This window comes from Eulemur rufifrons, chromosome 8 (genome assembly GCF_041146395.1).
Source record: "Eulemur rufifrons isolate Redbay chromosome 8, OSU_ERuf_1, whole genome shotgun sequence".
Lineage (NCBI taxonomy): Eukaryota > Metazoa > Chordata > Mammalia > Primates > Lemuridae > Eulemur > Eulemur rufifrons.
In genome coordinates, this window is record NC_090990.1 from 99,266,999 (window position 1) to 99,271,819 (window position 4,821).

The window sequence follows — 4,821 nt, forward strand, 5'->3', positions numbered from 1 at the left end:
AGACCTCTCTCTGCAAAGTATTCCTTCTCCAGCTGGGGCGGAGGCAGCCAGGGGCAGAGGGGTGGCTGCATCACCTGAGGGGTGCCAGTAAGGAAAGAGGGACAGGGAGGGGTGCAGTCGAGGGGTATGCCCTTCACCTTCTCTGCAACCCCTCTGCCAAGCATGGCCCTGGGGGGAGGAAGGTGTGTTATAAGCCTGTGTGTGTGAGTCCTTGGACAGGGATCCCCCCTGAAATGGCTCCAGGATTCTCTCGTGTCTTCCTAGCCTCTTGGGTTTAGGCCCCTTGCCTCAATCAGGACCCCATTCCCTCTCCTGTCCCTCTTGTGATGCTTCCCCGCTTCTCTGCCCAGACCCGCTTCAGGGCCAGCCTCCTGCCCCTGTGCAAAGCTTCACATTCTGGGCCTCCGGCCACCTGGAGGAATACGTCCTGGGTCTTACTTCTGTCTCAGACTGGGGGCTTTCTGAGGCAGGGCTGTGTCTGCCCCTGGAGCATTCTCAGGGATCAGAGACTGCCCCCGACCCCCCAATCCAGAAGCCACCCAGGCCTGGGTACTCCTGCAGTCCCATCTGTGTAGCCTGTTCTTACGTACCCATTCCTACGAGAGCTTAGTTAAGGCAATTGGTGCCTATCAGGGTCCCTCTTCCTGCCAAGTGGCCCTGTACCAGGCTGAGGCACAGAGATCCTCCAGACCCTTCCTTCAAGCCATGGTCCCTACGCCTGGGTGCTGCCACCACACCACACCACCCCCAGCCTGGCACAGGCGCCAGCGCCAGTGACTAGCCAATTCCCCTCCTTTCCACTCCAGTGCTAATCAGCTTAAGGAGAAATATGGTTGCTGAGTCAACAGAGTTGGGGTTCCACTTCCTTTTGTTTAGACCTCAGGTCTAAATGCCCTCCTAGCAAGAGAAGAGGTGGGGAGGGAGGCAGAGGGGGAGGGAGAGAGGAGCAGATGGCTTTGCTGAAATCAGGGAGGAGGCTGAAAGTGCAAGAAAGGTCTCAGATTAGACTTGGGGAGTCACCTCGTGGCAGATTCCTTGCGGCAGAGGGAGGAGGCAGAAGAGTGGCTTACTATACAACAAGGGATGGAAATCAGAAAGTCAGAAAACAGGATTTCCTCGGATTTCGGGGTGTAACAGAATGGGCAGGTGTGGGGAGGGGGCCAGAAATGCCTAGGGACCCACTTGGTGTTTCTGGAGAAGCAAAGCCTACTAGGCAAGGGCAGAGCGGGACCCAGGGACCTCTCCCTCCTTTAGCTCCACACAGTTGGGGTGGTGGGAGAATCCAGATGATGCCCTGGGTTCCTGTCGTGGCACTGTGCTAACTAGCTGTGCAGCCTTTGGCAGGGAACCCTTTTTCTGTGCACTGCTCCCCACATTCCTTATGAAACGCAGACACTGCCCCCTTCATTTGCACACAAGGTCGCTGGCACAGGTGAGACCATGAAAGTGAAGGGCTTTGAAAACCAGGACTGTTGGGGCTAGAAGGCACTTCAGAGACCCTTGTGACTCAACTAAAGAGGAAACTGAGGTGAGAGGGAGCAGGAGGCAGTCAGGCCCAGGGTCTGAATCTTGTCATCCCAACTCAGTGTTCCTCCCAATACCATGGGCCCTCCCAGACCAAAGGATAAGGTCCCAGTCCTGCTGAGGGCAGGACCCAGGGGTGGAAGCTCCCTTCCCCTCACAACTGGGGGTCCCATGCCCCATCCTGAGCTGAGGCCTGGGGCTGCGGTGAGACCTCAGGAAGGAGTTGAGTAACTTGTACAGAAGGGGACTGGGCAATTATGCTGAGCAGGTCGTTCCTCCTCCCAGCCGGGGACGCCACTCACACAGGGAGGGGGGGCATTCTTCAGCTGACCCCGTCTGCCCATGGTCATTCCTTCTCTCCCCCTGCCTCCTCCAGCAGGGCCCCCTCCGGCTCAGCCCCAGCCCCAGGTCTCCGTCAGAGCACATGGAAGTTCTTGCCGTGAGCGGAGCAAATTGCTCCTACTGCAGCGTCCAGCTCTGTGCTGTGTCATCAAGGGCCCTGGGTTCCTGTTGTGACACTGTGCTAACTAGCTGTGCAACCTTTGGCAGGGAACCCTTTTTCTGTGCCACTGCTCCCCACATTCCTTATGAAACGGAGATACCGCCCCCCTCATTTGCACATAGGGTCTCTGGCACAGCCCCAGCCCCTTCTTCAGTGCAGCTGACCCTGATGGCTCCTTCCTGCTTCAGTGTCCCCTAAGCTGCCCCTTTCACCCTATCTGCTGGCTCAGCTAATGCAATAGACGGTCTCAGTAAGGTGACCTGTGACTCTGGCTCAGGGGCAGGGGGATTGAAACTACTAATAACTCCCAAACTTCAGCTGTCCTGATCCCACAGCACATCACACCTGATAAACCCACTCAGAGACGGTTGGGGGCCGGTCATCACTGAGGTCCCACCCTTACCTACCGCTACTAGTCCTCACCTGAAAGCTGAACCTAGAGGGAGAGAAGGTAAAAAAAAAGACAGGAGCACGCAGCCCAGAGCATCCCAGCATCCTTGCCACTTCCCCCAGGCCCCACAGGACTTACCACTGGGGTCTCTTGGACAGCAAGCTGAATACCTCAGCTGGGGTAGAGACCTGACTGGGCCCCTCCTAAGGGGTCTGTGGCACTGGTAGCACTGAAACACCCTCGTTACGACAACTTGTCATCTCCGTGCAAGTCTGGTGCTTATAGCCCTCAGCTCCACTGTCCTGGTCAGAGCAACACTGCACCCCAGAGCTTTCCCGTCCCGCCAACAGCTGCCCGGGATATCTGGATCCATTTCTGACCAAGGCCTTCACACCTTCCTCTTCCTGCCCATTGGCTGTTGCTGCCATGCCAGTGTTAACCAATATCATTCCTTCAATCTCCCTCATCCCTGTCTTCACCCTCCTATTTATTTATCAGAATTTGAGGCCACTGCCTCCAAGAAGCCCTCCCAAATGCAGCCTGTCCATTTCCTAACTTGTTAGTATTTCTCAGTGACCAGGAAATTCCAACCGCCAAATAAAATGCCATCTTTGGCAAGACTAAAAAGTGGCTTTAAAAAAAAAAAAGTGTGGCCTAGGCCGGGCGCAGTGGCTCTCGCCTGTAAACCTAGCACTCTGAGAGGCCGAGGCGGGAGGGAGGATAGCTCGAGGTCAGGAGTTCGAGACCAGCCTGAGCAAGAGCGAGACCCCTGTCTCTACTAAAAATAGAAAGAAATTATTTGGACAGCTAAAAATAAATATAGAAAAAAATTAGCCGGGCATGATGGCACATGCCTGTAGTCCCAGCCACTCAGGAGGCTGAGGCAGTAGGATTGCTTAAGCCCAGGAGTTTGAGGTTGCTGTGAGTTAGGCTGACGCCACAGCACTCTAGCCCGGGCAAAAGAGTGAGACTCTGTCTCAAAAAAAAAAAAACCAAACAAACAAAAAAGGGGGCCTAAAACTACTTGAGGAGAACTGAAAGGGGAGGCAGGAAGACCCTTAGGGATATCTAGTCCAGTTCTGTCCATTCCCAGAAGACACTGGGTCTCGCCCCACCACCTCCTGCCTCCTACCCCAGAGTTCTTCCGGCTACATCATGATGCTGCTCCTAAAACAAGAAAACTGAACTACTGAATCCAGGAGTGTGGCCATTCAGGTGGGCAGGGCTGCACTTATTGCACAGATGGATATAAGCATTTGACTCATGGGGATCTCAGACCTTTGGGCCCAGCTGAGCCTGCCTCACCACTTAAGACACCTAGAGGGGCGAATCACAGCACTGGCCCCCAGTGCCTCTGGACAGTGGGAGTGTGGCCAGGGATGCTCCTTGCTGAAGGACTGGCTGGATGCACAGATTTGGCCAACTACAGCCTTAGTGTCCCCGTGGGATACAGGAGCCCTGTCTGGCTCCAACCCGAAGTAGGTCAGATTTCAGATAAGCGGGTGGTTTTCCTGTAAGTGATGAAACCCTCCTCTGTACTTAATGAGAAACAGACTCCTCAACTTACCCCAGCACACAAAACCAGAAGCGTGGTGAGATTCCTCATTTCTGTCTCTTCCTTCTCATCCCCAAGACCCCATTACATACCTCTTCAAACTGCCCCTCTAGCCTTAGCCTTGTCTCCTGGTCACCATGACTGCTAAACACAAATTCTTCTCAGTGTTTCCCTGCAACAATGGACTCAAGCATCTATGTCTGGTCAACAGCTCCTCCACCTGGCATCCAAGGCTCTCTTGTAGGAGTTTCTGCAACACTACTTCCCTGAAGGAAACCACAGCATCCAAGCCCTACTGGAGTCCTCGTACCCTTCACAATATTTCTCAGTGGTAGTTTGCACTACGACTTACACACTATATTTATGACTATGCCTGCTTGAACTTTGCCCTGAGAGAAAGGAATCATGCCATCTGTCTTGTCACTTCTGGGCATCACAGTGCCCTATAGCTAACTGGAGTTTACAGACCCTGCCACCTCCTTTCCCAACAAAGGCTAGGGATCTGGAAGTCTCCAGGGATATCCATCTGGCCCCCAAGCTCTATGTGAAGTTTCTAAAACAAGCCAGGACAACAACCACCAGTGTCAATTTGAATCATCTTTAGGGACAGGCATTTCATCAGTTTACCTCCTGCTGGATGGAATTTTACATCTAACAACTCTTTCATGCCACAGAAAGAACCTCCTGACTTCCTCAGTCTCCAGAGATATCCGAGATTAGCAGTACTTTCCATATTTGCGATCACAGGCCCCTTTGAAAATCCTCCTGCCCCACACAAAATTGTGCATACAATTTCTAGGGTCTTCAGTGGCCATGAACTCAGCTAGATGGTGCGTGGAGGGGAAAAAA